Genomic DNA, 19,127 nt, shown 5'->3' on the forward strand with positions numbered 1-19,127 from the left:
AAAATAGGCCTTTAATTGTGACCATAACAAATCCACAAGCTAAAGAAAACCACACAAGATGTTCAATAAATTTGGCTACTAGTGTTGTAGTGCATCTCCTTAGAGAGGAGATGGAGACCTCTAAGGAGGAGAAAGTACATTATGATGTCACTTGGAATGTTGGTAATAGTTTCTGGTTTGGTTCTAAAGGAAACAGTTGGAGGAGAGAGTTGAAGGGAAGGGAGGCCATGAGATGTGGGGTCTTCTTTTCTGATTTATTAACTGAAATAAATCTACTTATATAACTTACCTGTGTCCGCCTCATCTTCACAACAATGGCGACGAGGATGGGATTGATCTGAGGCCCTGGAACGCAGGTGAAGAGAAGACCCCTGTAAGGTGAACGAAGAGAAGACCCCGGTTGAGGCAGGCCGCTCCTGTGAGCCCAGTTTGGAGCAAGACGTACGGCCTGTGAGGTGAACCATCGCCTGCTGCCAGTCGTGCCCTTCAAGCCCCTCCTGCGTGCGCCGGCAGGGCGCGAGAAGCCCAACTTCATCTACCCGAGTGCGGTCTCTGAAGGAGAGCGCAGCGCAAACAACGGTTGCCGAGAGGATCCTCCTCGCTGTTCGAGCTGCCCGCTCGGACCTACGTGATCGACTGATCCGATCCGCTGCTGGGATCAGAGCTGCGCTGATCGGCTCGCAGCGCGAACGTCCCAGCTGGGCAGGCGTTGTCAACTGGAAGAGGCTGTCGGCGTCTGAAGAACTCCTGGGAGGGCCGCTCCGCTTCCGTAGCGTTGAGTGCCACTGTGCGCAGGCCTGGTTGTCGGCTGCTCCGCTCCTCCGAGCGTTGAGCGGCCACTGTGCGCAGGCCTGTGTGTACGCACCTCCCCAACACATATCTCCAATAAAGTAAGTGCCCGAACGTGTTAGTGGCCCGCCGCAGTGTTCACCGCGCTGCCGGGCACAGTCAGCTGAGGGAAGGCGTGGGAAGCGGACTCTGACTCAGAGTACCGTATTTCTTATAACGCAGGGACACGTGAGCAGAGGATTACCGTGAACTGCATAATAGAAGGGTGTTTACATTTTATGAGGAGCTGGGTTACCTCATATGTCACTTGGAGTATCAGGGCAACAGGGAGGTCTGGAAAAAAAAAAATCATGCCATCAGGCAGGTAGACTGTAACCACATGCAAGATACTGTGCAGTGAAGTCCTGCAGCGTCATTTCTAAATGTAAGCCACCTTACAGAGAAACATTAAAGAAAATTGAAGAGTGGCAATTCAACTGTGCAAAAACAGTTCCCAGCGTAGGGAGAACATAAAAGCCACATACTAAGTGACATTCTGCAGACAGATAAAATGGCAGCTTTGCCAGGAATATCGGGACCTCCCATTTTTATGCCTGCTCCGGGCGCGGCGAGAATTGTGTGGCCCCAATGGCGCAAGGGTTTTCTGCACTATATGAAAGCAGCCGGCGGGACAGCCTATTCTAGCGAGAGGAAGTTGGCTCTGTTGTTACATTTTTTGGGTTTTGAGGGTCAAAGGATTTTTGAAACTTTACCACAACTTGTGAGTGACGGGAGCGGGGATGAATTAAATGAGTTCGAATCCGCATTAGCGAAGCTAGATAAACATTTTAACCCAAAAAGAAGCACAATTTTGGAAAGGTACAATTTCCGGATGCGCACACAGGCCCAAGGTGAATCTGTTGAGGATTATGTGACTGCTTTGCGACATTTGGCTCTTACATGCAAATTTCAAGGAAGTTTCGACGAACATATTCGTGATCAATTCATGACACATTGTCGATCCAACAAAATACGAGAGGAGTTGTGGCTGAAGGATGAGCCAAGTTTAGATGAGGTGTTGGACTTGGCGAAACGTGTGGAGCATTCCCTGGCATGTGTGGCCAAACTTTCCAAAAATGAAGGAGGGGAGCCCAAAGAAAGTAAACCGGAGGTGTTATCCGTAGCCAAGGGAAAGAACAAAAGGAAAGGAAGAAACAGACAGTCAGGGAAGAACAATCCGGAAGAGAGGAAGGGTCAAGACTATATACAGAAATGGGAAAAGAAAGAGGAAAGGAAGGACGAAAGGTTGTGTTATCGGTGTGCTAGTGCAACGCATTTTGCATCATCTGTGGTGTGTCCAGGGCGGAAAAGTACATGTTCAAAATGCAAAAGGAGAGGACATTTAGCATCGTGCTGCAAGAACTACCAATTTGGTCAAACAGGCCAACGGAGAGTCTTGTATGTAAATGAGGAAGAAGATGGAAGGTCATCAGAAGACGAAGTTGTGGTGCCATTGCAAAATGTTATCGTGAATACAGTTAATGTTGTTGCGAATGGTGGGGGTCTTGAGGAGTGTGAGAGACCTTACGCTGTGGTAATGGTGAATGGGCATAAGGTATCTATGATGGCTGACTCAGGGTCGAAAATAACATTAATATCCAGAGTTGCTTTTGAGAGCGAGATGAAAGGGGTAGTATGTGAGTTATCAGAGCCCGACATAAATCCAGGAGGGTACAATCAAGATCGCATTGATTTACTGGGTTATGTATGGAGTAAATTTGAATTCAAGGGTCGCAGTTGTGAGGGCAAAGTGTATGTCACCAAGAAGGGACAATCTTTATTAGGATGGAGAGAACAAAAGAATTTGGGGATCAGACTCGATCCCAATCACCCAGAACAAGTGCTGCAAATATCCGAAGTGTCTGCAAGTCATGATGGGTACATGTCGGAGTTTAGGAAAGTGTTTAATGAGAAGTTGGGAAAGGTAAAAGGATTTCAGCACCAGATAACATTGAAGAAGAATAGTATGCCTATAGTGGCGAAACTCAGGCCGGTGCCACTAGCCTTGAGGGAGAAAGTGCAAAAGGAATTACAGAAGCTGTTGGAGTCAGGAGTGATTGAGAGAGCTGGGGGGGTTGAATGGGTATCCCCAGTGGTTATTGTGAAGAAGAGTTCAGGTGACATAAGGTTATGTGTTGACATGCGGGAGTTAAATAAGTGCGTGTTGGTGGATAGACATCCACTGCCCAACATGGGTGAAATGTTGACCATGGTGGGTGGGGGAAGATTTTTCTCTAAGTTAGATATGACATCAGCTTATCATCAGGTCGAATTAGTGGAGGCATGTAGGAAGGTTACGGCTTTTGTAACGCATGAAGGTGTTTTTCAATTTAGGAGAATGCCATTTGGGTTGGCGTCCGCTTCATCAGTATTTCAGAAGATCATGGATCGTTTGTTGAGGGGTCTGAAGGGAGTGTTCTGTTTTCAGGATGATGTGTTGGTGAGCGGTGTTACGATGGAAGAACATAATAGAAATCTACGTAAAGTTTTGAGGATATTTGAGGAGAGAGGCATTACTTTGAGAGGTGAGAAATGTGTGTTTGCAGTGACGAAAGTGGACTACCTAGGACATGAAGTGTCGGGGGATGGTGTTAAGCCCAAGGAAGAGATGATTAGTACCATTAAGAGTGTTGAGACACCTAAGAGCAAGAATGAGCTGCGCTCTTTTTTAGGAATGACGGAATTTTATCACAAATTTGTGGTAAATTATGCGGACAAAGTACAGGAGATGAGAAAGATTCTCAAGAAGGGTGCTGAATTTGTGTGGAATAACCAGTGTGACAGGGAATTTAACAAGATAAAGGAAGAAATAAATATGGCTGGTCCATTAGGGTGTTTTGACACGAGGAAGTTAACCATTATCACAGTTGATGCTAGTGAGAGTGGACTGGGAGCTGTGTTATCTCAGAAGCAAGAAGATGGTTCTGAAGAGGTAATCGCCCATGCCTCGAGGGGTCTCAAGGGAGCGGAAGTAAGATATTCGGTACTGGAGAAGGAGGCTTTGGCATGTTTTTGGGCTGTAGAACGTTTCAGAAATTTTGTGTGGGGTGTAGAGTTTGTGTTGAGAACGGATCACAAACCTTTAAAAGCTATTTTTTAGAATAAGGGTCTTGACAAAGTATCCCGAAGAGTGGCAGGATGGGTTACCAGGATGCAGACACATTGTTTTAGAATGGAGATTATTCCCGGGAAGGAAAATGTTTTAGCCGACAGTTTATCAAGGATAAGGGTGGCAGAAACCGAGAGTATGGGAAGTGAGGAAATGGAGTTGGTGTTTGTCAACACTGATGGCATTGTATCCAAGCAGGAGTGGTTGGATGAAATGGAGAGAGATAGCATCATAAGGAGGGTAATCACATATGTTGAAACCACGGTATGGCCAAATAAAATGGAATTGGCGGAAGGAGTGAAGCCGTTTTGGGAAGTGAAAAATGAATTGTCTGTAAATGATAAAATTTTGTTCAGATGGGGTAGAGCGGTGGTACCGATAGGTTTAAGGAAGAAAGTGGTAGATTTAGCACATAGCGGTCATATTGGGGTTACCAAGACCAAAGGAGTGTTGAGAGAAGATTATTGGTGGCCGGGTTTTGACAAGGAGGTGGAAGATCGTTTAGCAAATTGTCAGTTTTGTGTTGAGAGTGGAAAGGGAATAGCGGCCAGAAAGCAACCTTTAGTGGATGTCGGTCTTCCATCCAGAGTTTGGTGTGATATAGCCATGGATATACTAGGTCCCGTGGAACTGGTTTATGCCCGGGGAAAGTATATCGTGTTGGTAGTGGATTTGTTTTCCAGATGGGTGGATTTTAAAGTCGTGAGGGAGATCACGAGTGAAAGTATGAAAAAGGTTCTACAGGAAATCTGTGCAAGTGAAGGTTTGCCTGAGACCGTGTTGACCGACAATGGTCCCCAGTTTATTGGAGAAAAATTTTCTAACTATTTGAGGAAGTGTGGGGTAGGTCACAAAAGAACTTCATTGTACCATCCCGAGTCAAATGGTGTAGTTGAGAGAATGAATAGGTGTGTAATGGAGAGTGTACGTATGGGAGAGGAATGTGGTTTAGACAAGCTAGCTCTAATACAAAATAGAATGTGGGCTCTGAGGATGGCGCCGCATTCTACAACCGGTTTATGCCCGTTTGAGCTCATGAGGGGAAGGAAGCCATATTCCATGGCTTGTCCGCCATGGCTGGGAAGATGTAGGGAGACCGATCTTGTTGTGGAAGAAGTGAGAAGATCGTTAATGGAGAAAAAATCAAATTGGGTCAAGCGTGAAAACTTGAGGAGAGGAAAGAAGGAATTACATGTGGAGTGTGGTGACTGGATTAGGATAAGGAAAGCAGTGATAAGGAGAAAGGGGGAATCTCTTTATTCGGATCCTGTCAGAGTGGTGGCAGTCATGAAAGGGGCTGTGCGAGTTGCTGGAGGGCAAGTATGGAGTAAAGATAGAGTGGCATCTGTGAGGAGAGGAAGTTTATGAACGCCATAAGTGGGGATATACCCAGGAGGAAGAAGAAGGGAACGGCAACTGAGCCACTCATAGCGTTTGTTCTAGACAAGTTTTAAAGTGTAACTAAGTAGTGTAAAATGTTTGAGTTAAACCTATTGTATGAAATGAGATGTTGTTAGTGTAATATGCCGAGAGGTAAAAGGCAATCAGATATATATCTATAAAAAAATAAATAAAAAAAATAATGAAGGGAGATGTGTTGTAGTGCATCTCCTTAGAGAGGAGATGGAGACCTCTAAGGAGGAGAAAGTACATTATGATGTCACTTGGAATGTTGGTAATAGTTTCTGGTTTGGTTCTAAAGGAAACAGTTGGAGGAGAGAGCTGAAGGGAAGGGAGGCCATGAGATGTGGGGTCTTCTTTTCTGATTTATTAACTGAAATAAATCTACTTATATAACTTACCTGTGTCCGCCTCATCTTCACAACAACTAGGATGGGCGATAATAGCAGACTCTGGGGGACGCTCTTTGGGTGCAATGTTTTTGGCAATAGTTCAGCATATGGTCTAAATCTGGCTTCAATTCCTAGGCTCTCCATTTCCACTATGAATAATACTAGGTTGTACATGAATTTGACATTCATTAAAAAAAGAATTAACTTGGCTACCCACTCTTTCTTTCGGTGAAGGTCAATCAACACAAGTCACCACTATTTTACTTTCCATTTGCACCACCACCAGTTCTTGCCTGTTGCCGACCCATATTTTTTGGGATGGTATTTTCAGACAGGTTATGGGACACCTCTAATACTCTGGTCAGTGTGGGGAGCCAGGAATGAGACGTGGAGACAAGAGGAGTCACGTTTGTGGTTACAAACATTTATACAAAGTAAAAGTGGTTGGAAAATGCCTTGCTGTCCCTACTCTAGGAGGTATTTCCCTGCCTAAACTAAAACGAAGTGTCTGTCCAGCGTCAAGATGTGAAAAATAAATGTACGTCCAGTGTGACAATGTGCATGTCTTATTGTAGCGTCTGCTTTTCTTAGATATATATATAAACGACTATAAGGCTTGGCTGACACGGAGATACTGGAACAGGAAGTAAAACAGGTAGGACCTTTCCTCTTAACACTGTGTTTTCGTTGCCTAGGAGACGGGGTCTGAAGAGGAAGAGATCGAGCCCAACGGTCTCAGCTGGGCGTATTAATGAAGGCTGCCAGAAGTTGTTCAGGATAAGTCCTGTAGCGCCGTTGCGCAAAGTTGAGTGTTTCAGCATTTAAAGTTAAAAGGTTGCTTCGACGTAGAAGCGGAGTAAGAGAGGAGAAGCTGTTTAGCGAAACGCCGTCGCGTTTCATGATGTTTTGAAGAGCCGCGGAGCGAACGTATTACCTGGTATGCGGAGAGGGAGAGTGAGGGAGAAGAAGTTGTTTAATGAAATGCCGGCGCATTTCATGTCATCTTACGGAGCCACCGAGTGAGGTTTTTCCTTGTATGCGGAGAGAGATAAAGAGAGGAGAGTTCCGTATGCGTCGAACTGAAGAGCCCAGCTGACTCCGGAGCCGAGAGGTTAGAAAAGGGGCGGAAATAGGACGAGCCTTCTCTCGCCCTCGACAGCGGAGGAAAAGACATTACTCAGGTAACACTACGTTATAACAGGGAGGAGTCGAGAGACAGAAACTGCTATGAGCCAGGCAAAGCAGGGAAACGAACTTTCAACCACTAATAGAGCAGTGTGATGAAGGGGTAAAACCTACAATCTACGAAGGGAAGATAAAGCTAAAATATAAAGCCAACAGTAAGGTTAAGGGGGGGTTATAAAGACACGGAGCCTCCACAAAGCTAGAGAATATCTGAACTGTCGAGTGCTGAAGGTTGTTTTTGAAAGGAAAAGGGACTTGTTAAGGACATTTCTAAAGCAAATAGAGGAAAGAAAAGAATATGGAGAGCAGACAATAATTATCTAAAAGAGAAGAAGATATCGCACAGAGAAAAGAAGAGAACCGAGACAGAAAACAAGACAAAGATAAAACAAGACACACGGCCCTCATTTGAGTATAACTTACCTCTTTGGCTTTGCCGGCTGACTCTCTCTCTCCTTGAAGATCTACAGCGAGCTGGAAAAGAAGTATCCTTTTTCTGGTGTTTCTAAAAGAAAAGAAAATTTGATTAATAAAGACTTGGGCTCTCTTTCAGTCCAAAGAAACTATTTGATGGCTGAAGACTCATAATTCTTTGGTTTCAAGCAATATCTTAATTATATCATACATAAATTATCACAGTCCCGTGGCCAAAATCCTCTCTTTAAAAACAAACTCTAAGGCGCAAAGGGAACTGTCTCTGCTTCTTCAAGTGCACAAAAGTTCCAAATAGTCAATGTTCACAGTTTCAATGCAGGACTCCCTTCCCCAAGAGTCTTTCCATCCAAAGCAAAAGTTCACAACTAACCAAATTCTACTGATCAAGAGGCTAGCTCTCTCCACCTGTACCGCAACTCACTCCAGGGGATCTGGCTCCCCTCCCCAGGATCTTGCATGCAATACAGTTCAATTATCAAGAGCATTTATCTTCCTTAGAATTCTCTTTTCATAGAAACACCATTTGGGTGAGAGTCCCAAACTCACAAAACATCTGGCATGTTCCCCTGCCAAGTTTTCTTCTAAGACTCCATATGGGTGTGACTCCCAGATCCCCCCTGCCCAGATACTCTCCTGCCAGGACTTTATAAAACAATCTCTCTCTTTCTAAATGCCAAGTCAAAATCCCAGGGGATGGGTCTTCATTTGGATTCTCTTATGCAGCTTTACGCACTCTTGTCTTTTGCCTGGTATACTCCCCTGCCAGGACTTTTTTGCACACTCGTAATAGCTTCACAAAGTTTATGAGGTGAGGCATTATCCTTCCCGCCCCTTGACCTCTCTTAGGCTTTTCCACCCTTGGATGTAAGCCCTAGACTTGTTACTATTGTGTTTTTGCAAACTTCGCAAGGTATGGGTTTCTCCTTCTCTCCTCTTATCCTCCCTCAGGCTTTGCTTCCCCAAACTAGTACAATGGGTCCCAGACTCTTCTTGGTTTTCCCCCCAAGTTGGCACTGTGGTTCCCAGCCCCTTCTTGGTCGTCCCCAAGTAAGTACAGTGGGTCCCAGAACCTTCTTGGTCTTCCCCCAAGTTCATACTGTGGGTGCCAGACCCCAGTCCCACTGTTTAGGCCGTTCGTTACACTGCCCCAACAGTACTTTGGTGTCCCAATTCCTCCCCTGGGCTCACTGGCTTTGCTTAATGGCTTCTCTGCGTTTTCAGAGGGCGCCTGTACCGAGGACGGCGTCCCAGCCTCTGCCACCTTCAGGAAGCATGACTTGCATCCTTGCGCACCGCTCTGCTTTCCGCAAGCATTTCCAAAGCACATTGCTCACCAAGCTGTCCTCTTGCACCTTGTAGCTGTCTGCACTCCTGTGCTGCCGCCCTTACCTTGCTCTGCTTTCAGTGGCACTTTCCTAGTGAGGGAGCCTCCAGCTTCCCTCTGGTACACTTTTGATGCCCAGGGGTTCAGGCCCTTTTGGGAGGCCCCAGCAGTCCCCAGTTCTCACCCAGCTATTGCGGTGCAAGGATTTCCCTTTCAATTCTCTGGAATAGCAGTCCAAGGCCCCTTCATCTACACCACACTATTCCTGCAGCCCGGTCCTCCAGGGAGGACCTCACATTTCCGGTCTTTTCTTGCTTTTATACTGGCTCTGGCAAAAAGGATTTGGCAAGACTAGACTGCCGATGGTGGTTCTCATTAGGAGAGATCACCCTTGCTCCTCGTCTCATTTGTTGAGGAAAGACTGGACTTCTGCGCTCTGAGGCCCACAGGCGTGTAGCGCATAATAAGAATTACATTTATTTTTAAAAAATTATTCTCGATAGGAATGCTCATCATTCCTCCATACTTCTCCCTCATCACAGTACTGGGAAAGTGATCTTCATTCAGGATACTTCTATTCTTCCTCGTCCCAGTACTTTTTAGGGGAAATAGTAGGACAAGTACAACGAGTCCTTTAGGGAAGGGATGGTTCTTAAGGTTGTAAGAAGTGGGTTTAGGGTACATTGATTGGCAGGGATACCGCGTCTCACCCAATGATGTCGTGTCACTCCCATGCCCCCATTTGATCCTCCCGCATATAGCCACCCCTGGGATCAGTATCAGCTAGTGACTAGCGGCTGCCATCCCCTGGCCAGATGGGGAGAGGTCAGCGCTGGGAAAGAAGTGATGACACAGCTGGATTCATCACATGACACTCTTGTCCCGAAAAATCTTCATGAGGGCTGTATGAGGCAGCGACCTAGACTCAAGTCCTTTTTTCATTATCTACTGCTCCTCAGCAGATGTGTGCAGTCATGATAGTCAGTTTATGTCACATGCATGCCTGTTGATAGTATGGTGCAATGATCCTTCCTAAGCCACTCAGTTAATGAAGATATGTTTATTGGTACTCCCCACAGCCATCATGTCAGCCTCTACCTGCCACCGGTTCTCCAGATTTGATATCACTGGGATTCTGCACAGAAACAAATATAAACTTAACCACAACAAGCTGCAGCATGAAACCGGTATATAATTATTAAAGCTGTGAACACTTGAAGATATCATTATGAACACACAACTACAAGTATTGATTTTTTTATAAAACCATGTACCTCCATCGCAACAGAGAAAGTACATTCTTTAACCTGGACCATCATTCTTTTTTGTGCACAAATCCTGAAATATTATGCACTAAATCCAGGGCTGCCACACTGAACATCACCTGCGAAGTACATCTTTTTCCTTGGGAATTCATTGTCCAGTGCTGCCTGCTCTAGTATTATATTATCCCTTGCCGGGAAGAGGTATTGCCTCTGGTATGAGAAGTAGACATTCTAACCATGAACTGTAGTCCAAAGAAATTCACATAAAACCAGAAATTCTGGAGCATATCGTACCTCTAAACAAAAGTGCACATGAACTCAGCATGCCCACTACAACATTGCCAAGGATAGGTTGAGTAGACCTAGGAAGTCTGTAGTGTTCATTTTCACAGGTATGTTGCATTGTTAAGTGTGTTCCAATGATAGGTTTTTGTAAATTAAACAATGATTTTCTGTTAGTTGATTTGATGCATCCCATAATCCTAAAAATATCCAGCAACCAACCAAAAATACCAAACAAATCATTTGGCAAAGTAAGTACAGCACCTTGAATCGGAAAAGTGATGGGTGGAAGGTTTTGGATGAATCTGAACCATTGACAATGCTGTGGGCAACCTTCCACGCCACTGTTTAGCCCGTCTGCACCAAAATCTGGTACTGCTACCAATGGTAGCAGCTCAGCCCGAACTGCTACGCCAGGGCACCTCTGCACAGAAACACAAGTAACCCCAGACATGTTATGGCCTTGTTGAGACTCCTCAGTGATGTACAGCTTGGTTCAAAATGGTGCCGAGAGCAAGGGACCCACGTCTGGGCTTACCCCCTCTCGCATAGGGAGACCAACTACAACGAAATAAAGTGATGGGTTTTGAATGACTCGAACCGGAAATACACATAACTGAACACCAACAACTTGAAAAGGCGATTAATCATCTCTCGTTTTAGACAGACCCATATAACGTATTTACTACAAGCGAATTTACAATACGTGCAAGAAAACAGGATACTAAACCTCGATGGTCCTATGCTTCTAAAAGCTTCAGAAATTGCTGAAACATTATTGTACTCATGCCCGTGCCCTGTTGCTACCTTTTTGCTTTACCAAGGGGGTACACAAGACTTATGCATCAATAGAAAGAAATGCTACGGTCCTGAATAAGGCCACAATATTTGGAAAAAGACACTAGAGATAGCGTCCAATAAATAATAATGGCCGAAGCATGTCAACGATCTATAAGACTCTATATTAGAAAGTCTTAAGATTAGGTTGTTCTGAGATCCACTTTTGCTGCGATATGTTATGGAAAATACCTATGAAAACTTCATTTTTTGTCAGAAGGATTTCTAATTTGTTTGTGACATTTGCATACACTTCTGAAGCATACATGACGTTTTGTGATACAACACCTACTCACCCCACCCCATTGATATTTTGTGGTTTTGTTACACATTTTAGTGTCTGTTAATTTCATTTACCATTTTTTAATGTGAAATGGTAAAAAATTAAGTTTATATTTTTGATACATAGAATTGACTGTCTCGTGGCAGAGATTTTTAACAAATGTTTGTATAGCAGAAAAGTGTTTTTTGAGAAAACTGGTAAGCCTCTGAGACAGCTCTTTATGAAAGCGAGGCTAAATGTGTTGCCAACCAACGAAATTTTGTTTATCAGAGGAAACAGTCCATCAAATTTATGTAGACTATGCAAAGAGGAAAAGGCGAGAGAAACGATTAGACATCTATTAACTTCCTGCACAGCGCTGAGAACCCTGAGAAAGGCCTATTTGTCAACTGTTCTGGAGGCCTCAATCTTGCGGGAAGAGGAGACTTGGTGGAAACGGCTAATTAGCGGACAAAAAACATCCTGGGCAATTGCCACTGCAAAGATTTTGCAACAGGCTTTCATCTTGATAGAACAAAGTAAAAATTTTTGGTAAATACAATTAAAGAAAATAATAAATTTAAAAAAACTGGTAACAGTTAGTGTGTTATGGTCAGAGAGAGGGGTAATCACGTTCCCACAGTTCTTGTGTGTTTCTTACTTTTCCCGTTTTGAAACTGCTCCCCCTGAAACAAAAATTAAGGAAAAATACCCAATTTGTGATAATAGACTGTGGTATGCCAGCATGTGCGCAGAAAGTACTGGCTGTCCCAGTCTCCTCCTGCAGACAATAAATGAAATGGTCGAAGAGTGAAATACAGTTATATCATGAGGATGTGGGGTGGGGCAATACATTGTACTAGGCCTAGACACTAAGGAGACGGATATTAGTAACATGCTTGCTCAGAATTATTACACAGTACAACATTCACTCTAAATCGACAATGCAACTTGTATGGCCTGTGAAAAAGAGAGTGAAGCAGAAAGAGAAAAAGCACAGAGAGCGCTAGATCGGCATTGGATACTGCTAGTACATATATAAAGAAAGACTAGAGGTTGTGCACGATTCTGCACGAGAGAATGGATTTGCAGCTGCTAACATGAGGTTTTTTCTGTTGAAACAATTGTATTGATTTTATAGCATTTAACAAGAAAGTTAGTAATTGCAGAACAGAATTCATTCCAACACAGCATCTAAAGATTAATGGAAGGTAGGCTAACAAAAGTATTCATACAGTAATAAATGAAACATTATCCTTGAAACAATGTGCAATTATGGTACAGTACGCTGGATAAGTGTCAACAATGCTGGTGATTAGAATATGTACTTAAAGAAATAGACTAACAAAGTTAGCGTTAGTAGATAAGTCTTCTGGAGATATATGAACATTTTTAAAATATCAAGCTATCAGGACCTTAACTTGGTTCAACAACACTGGGCAAAGTATCTTTATTTTTTTTTTAAAACAGTTGGATGGGCCAGGTACAGAGTTCTTCAACAACGTAATGACCTACAGTGTGAGCCTATGACTGGTATGCAAATACAGGCTGCATTAACAAACTCCACCTAGCATTAAATTCAGGATAACATCTGGTAATGAACAGTCTGTTGGCAGTACAAATCAAGCTATTACATCTTAAGGTCCAAGATCAGAAAAGGTAAAGAAGCTTGGGCTCTACCTACAGGCTTCACTGGGAGCAGAGGCCCACACAGCCTATCTGAAAAGAAATTGTCAATACCATCAAAAACTACTAAAAAAAAAAATATCAGACCTTTGCTTAACCAGAAAAACACCACCACAATAGCTAGAGCAACGATACACTCCCGTCTAGACTATGGTAATTCCCTACTCCTAGGTGCTAATAACAAATGCCTGAAGCAATGCCAAGTGATTCAGAACAATGCCATAAGGGCTATAACGGGCAAATCAAGAAGGGAGCACATTACAAGTGACAGAAGAGACTTGCATTGGTTGGCCATCGAGGAGAGAATCATATTCAAGTCTCTCACACCGGCCCATTGCTGCCTATATGGTAAAGCCCCTGCATACTTAAAAAAGCAATTCAAATGGCATGAACCAAGCCATAATCTGAGATCTTCTAATATAGGCCTCCTTCAAATAATTCCAGCAAAAAAGATGAAGGGTCTAGGCAAGGCCTTCACGAGCAGAAGTGTCCTTAAATGGAATGAACTACCCGTGACTTTGAGGTTGGAAACAAACCATCTATGCTTCAGAAAACAACTTAAGGCTTTATTATTCAAATAATTCCCGGATAGGCACCATAAACCTTTGTTTTTTCCTGACTCGATTTACATGTCTGGTCCCACCACTGTCCTGTACTCTGCTTCCTCTATGTCCTGTCCCTATGGAATGCGCTCCGATGCCCGCGGGCTGCAGCGCTATATAAATAAAATAAATAAAGTGGTGGTGGGACGGTGGGCAGACATAGCGGGTAACCATACTTACACAAAAACAAAAAGGCCAGTGCCTGTGAGCTCAAGAAGAGATAGTCGAGAGAGATGGTGGATTCATCAGAAGCAAAATGGTTAAATGTCTGCAACAAGTATTTATTGCTGGGTCTACCAATAGGGAGCCTCTAAACCTTTTACATTTCTTTTTCTAATAGTTTGACCTTGTAATAAAAAACATATATATATATATATATCTATGTGTCATAAGTGAAATAGAAATATCCCTGATGGTTGCTTTGAAAGCTTCCCATAATATTTGTATACCCGAAACTGAGTGATCACTGTATGTGAAAAATTCCTTAATGGCAGACTCCAATTAATTCCCAGTGATTTGGTCTCTAAGAAGTGAATCATTGAATCTCCAACCTCTCACTATGGGAGGTGTCACTGAAGTTTAAAGAAAGGGCAATGTCTGTGTGGTCCGAGGTTGATCTTTAGCTAATGGTTGATAAGGCGACCAATGAGAGGCAGTTTTTTTTAGATCATCAAATCAATATGTGAGTAGGATTGGTGTGGGAATGAAAAGAATGAACTCTTAAAGGTTGGGCTGCCTTATTCTCCATGGGTTGATCCACAACAGATTCCACTGTTAGGTTGAAGTCACTACCAACGATAATGTGGTGGTTTTTAGGAAAGAAAAGAACTACACATTGATCCAACCAATATTTCAGCCTAGCAATAAACAAGGTGTAGTATTGAAGATCCACATTATTAAAAGGTTAGCTCTCCATCTGCCTTTGCTCTCTTGTTTACTAGAGAGAATGTTCATTCACATATTTTGGTTGTAAAACTAGTATTCCATTTTCTTTCCCTGGCCTCCTGCTCCATGAATCTCCTTCACCCAGTCCATATACATTTTCTTAAAGTCAGTTGCAACTAGGTAAAATTCCTGCATCAGCGCAAGATCGCAATTTCAAGTACAGAAATAAAATGTTTTCACTCTTCACTGGATGGTTTAAACCTCTGGCGTTCAGTGAGCAAATGTATCATTTGTTCTGCAACATCATTCTGTACAGTGTTGTCTGGGATAGTGTATTGGAAGCGTGTAGAAATCCAAGTCAAATTTGATTCCACAATTCTGACAAGTGGAGTATATGGCCTAGCTAACTCAAAGTTAAAAAGGGTTCTTCGATTGGTTGTTAAAGATTTATCCTTTATTACATTTTTAGTGTAGGAGCACGAGTTAGGAATATGTAATCTGTGCTTACTAAGTAGACTAGTGTACAAATTAGTATTCAGTGTGGAAATGTAGCAAGAGTTTACGGCTAGGTTTTGCTGTGCATGAAAACCTGCAAATAAAGGAAAAAGAGCCAGTGCAAAGATAGTGGAAACAAGAGATAAGAACATAAACCTAGTCCTAAATGAATCAGGACAGCAGCCAGACGTTCGCATTCTGCTTAGTGGCCCTTTGCTGTGGAGTGGTTGGCTACAAAAAGGTCTTGTTATTAGCACTGAGGGGCAACGTGCACAGGGGGAGTTGCCACCGTCTCCCCATCCTGGCAGAGTGACAATAGTGACCCTGGAATGGTTGTTCAGTTGACAATCACCGGGAAATTAAATGCATAGCCTAAGTGAGTATAACTGCAATGTAGATTATATAAGTTGGAGTAATGTGCTATTACTGGTTATGTGACAGTGTATTGAGTTATAACTGAGCCTTGCATAGATCGTGCTGGTTGTAAGGCGTAATATCAATGAATTGCTATAGGTGAAGTAGGTAGCAGTCAGTAAAAATAGCAATTAAATGCATCCTAGAAATTTAAACCCCTACCATCCCAGTAGTGACACAAGTATGCAAGAATACCTCTGAGCTATCCACTAGTAGATCAACACGGCTCAAGGGGGCACAGGGAACTGTGATACAGTGTTGTTAACAGTCATTGTTAATATGGCAACATTGTTAATATGGCAATGAACCACGAAAACATAAGCAGTGCGGGAGGGTTTTGGGCGAGGATATTGAAGTGTCCTTCCTGGCATGTTCGACCAACCTTCTTATACATTAATATTATTGTTTGTTTTTTCCAGAAGAGCTTTAGAAAATTCACATTATATCCACATAAACATCATAAAAACATCTTATAAAAATACATTATAAAACATTTTATAAAACGACTAAAATACTCCACGGAATCCATCCGCCTTGTATACATACAGTTTACTACGGTTTACTAATACCCTGTAATTCGCTTTCCCTAAATTAGACGCTTTTTAATAACTTCCCACAGACGATACATGGAATCTGTTTTCAAACAATAATTCCAAAAAGCATGGTCTTTGATGGAGTCATAAGAGTGGGCCATACTGCCCAAAATAATCATATATTCAACACCCAAGGCTGCACATACCAACAAAAGGTGTTTAGCAGTCTCTACTTTATCAGGATTTTTACAGATGCGACAGCATCTGTCCTTAAAAGTTATCCCCAGTTGAGCACCAATGAGGCCAGTACGGGCAGTTGATTAATGCCTTTTACGAAAGTAAAAGATTGAGAGGTTAGGGCACTGCCTCAAATATTTCTGTGGTTGAAGGTAGTTATGTGTGGCTCCTGAGACGTAGGAGGAGCTGCGTAAGGTCGCAGGTAGCTGTAGTTGTTAATCCAATCCCACTCTCTGGCTTTACCCTTGAAAATACGCTTTATTGTATCATACTTAGTTCTCCTTAGAAAAATCAGGACTCCATCCGATGTCCCTGTATAGTTTAGCTAAAAGCTTCTCAAACACGTCCTCACTGCTTCCTTGGGACAAGATATTGCACTTGGCCAAGACGGCAAGCAACAGATAGTGTAGTACTAAAACACTATAATACAAGTTAGTTTGCAACAACAGAACCATGATGATTATCAACAATAAAACACCTTCTTATGAAGTTATAATGATAAGAAAATATGGTAGTCCGACAGTTTCACATCAGTATCTCTTAAATCGATGAGCAACACCAATACTCGTCACTTTGAGTGCTATCATTAATTTTGATGATCAAAGGCAGAGGTCGAAATTACCAGGAGCCAAGAGCTGTTCAGCTCCTGCTTCTAGCATAGTAGTCTGGAAACCTGACAGCAACAGATCCCAATGCCTACTTTTGACATTTGATGCCAAATGGTGCCACACACAACTGAGACGTTAATTCTCTGTGTTTGGGAATTGGTATAAAAGGTACTTTAAGACATCTTTATACAACTTTTAAAGTATAGTGAACCACATATGATGGACAAACGTTTATTGGGGCAGAGTATCACATAACAGCACAAATCAAAGGAGTGCAGAGCATATACTATTTTCATTTGCACTATTATGAGAAATGCTCATGTCGCCTTATTCACAAAGGTGACCTGAACATTTCTGGAGGGGCTTGGCAAGATCACAAAGATGTGCTATCCCGCCTGCTTGCATACATTAATGATGGGAACAGGCACCCAGCAACCGAGCGCACTTCAACAAGAAGGGTCGTTAAAGGACCTGTCTCAATGAAATAAAAAGCATTTCCTTCCCCGTCTGGGGGGTTGAAATGGTAGTGTGACAGCTGCGGGTTTAACCCATGGCTGTCACACTTCAAAAGAATATCATGACACAGTGGGAAATTACTGTTATGATTTCTGCCTTCGCCCGTTTGAAAAAGTGCAGGGGATGCCCCTCGTTTCTGGCCATTTTAAAGTGCATCCTAATTCAGGATGCCCTTTGAAATGCCCAGAAACAGACCCTTATCTGCGCAAACGAGGGAAAAAGAGCATCTGAATGTATGCATCTAAGAGGCACTTCTTCAGATAGCCTTTGGTTATTGGGCAGACACTTTTTGGGTGCAATTGCCCCAAATGGTTTTCAGAATCTGGCTCCTAGTGTGCATCTCACATGAAAGTAAGATGCGCGACTCGCTATGTACTAGCTTTTTCTTACCGAGCGATCGCTCACATGCTACTGGATGATATCCGATACCCAGGAGTCACATTTAGTACCTGCTTAACAAATTCCTATTTCGAGTGCTAAAATGGGTATCTGAATTTTGCAGTTCGGGACAGAATGAGTAAATAATGGTAATGGATTGGGCTGTTGAGGTTCATCTGGAAACAGAGAGTGCATAGATAGGTGAATAAAAATATAAGCTGTGAGATCAATATTATAACAGCAGAGCCCAGTATCAATTTGTGATATCCTCTACTGACATAGATAAGAAAGATGCATAGGAGGTCCTAATTGTAGATGTCTTGGGTTTGGTCAATGTGGGTAATGCGCATGTATGCTGACGACACCCAGATACTCATCCCCATCACAGGTGATTATGCAGTGGACACTAAAGCCCTGAATGACGTCTACTTTGTTATGCAGGCTTGGATGGCGCAACATGAGCTTTGCCTCAATGATGACAAGACGGAACTACTTATTCTGGTCTCACACCAACGTCTCAATAAACTTGACCCTTCTGTAAAGTCTTTCATCAATGATTGCAACGTCAAGGTCTCCAAGGACACCAAAACCTTAGGAATCTACCTCAATTCTACACTATCACTATGCAGACAAACCAATGCTGACAGCTCAGAATCTGCATATACATGCAAACTTATTGCTGCTTGTAGACCATTTTTGACTACTTCAAATTGCATTACCTTGGCGAGAACACTTGTCATGTCCAGGATCAGCAATTTAGTGCCCTTTATCTATCCATTCAAGTTCTTGTATTGCGCCACTAACCCAGAGGCCTCATGGTGCACACAGTAGAAGAAAAGACAGACGACAGGTAACAAAGTTCAGAGGAAAAAAAGCATAAAACATAGAAGAGAGCCGTATTCATCTAGTGATCCACAATACAAAGACCGGAGTAATGGTACATACAGTGGGATACAGGCCTGAATACTCCAGCAGCATAAAAGGAAAATATCAAACGGGGACGTTTTTAGTTGTTTCTTAAAGATACTCAAAGAGCTGCTGTCAGCAAGATATTATTTAGGCATGGAATTCCATAAGGCAGGAGCCCAGGAATTGAAGCTTGTTCCCCCAAATTTTTTCAAGATAGACAGAGGTTGAACTAGAGTAGTGTCACTACTGGAACGTAATGAGCGACCAACCGATTTCTTTTTTATCCTGGCAGTAAGCATGATGGGGCTTTACCATACAGGCATTTGTACACAATGGTCAGCCCTTTATGATGTAACTGCTGTTGAACCGGCAGCCAATGCAGGCTGCGTCTTGCCTCGGAAACATGCATATTGCGTTTGAGTCCCATTACAGCTCGCACTGCACTATTCTGAATCACTTGCAAGGTCTTAAGATTGGCCCGAGAGGTACCAATCAGAAGGCTATTGCAGTAGTCCAGTGTTGTAATATGCATGGGCTCGCGCAT

General features: G+C 43.0%; 1 long non-coding RNA gene across 2 annotated transcripts in view; it reads right to left on the minus strand.

Annotated features, from left to right (window-relative positions):
- The window catches only part of LOC138566721 (uncharacterized), a 70,980-nt gene that overhangs the window by 12,176 nt on the left and 39,677 nt on the right, over nucleotides 1–19,127 (minus strand). For both annotated transcript variants that reach the window (XR_011302002.1, XR_011302003.1), the window contains exon 3: nucleotides 7,339–7,420. This is a non-coding gene — a long non-coding RNA (uncharacterized lncRNA). The remainder of the gene's footprint in view (nucleotides 1–7,338; nucleotides 7,421–19,127) is intronic.

This window comes from Ambystoma mexicanum, chromosome 1p, assembly GCF_040938575.1.
Source record: "Ambystoma mexicanum isolate Mex_15411 chromosome 1p, UKY_AmexF1_1, whole genome shotgun sequence".
Classification (NCBI taxonomy): Eukaryota; Metazoa; Chordata; class Amphibia; order Caudata; family Ambystomatidae; genus Ambystoma; species Ambystoma mexicanum.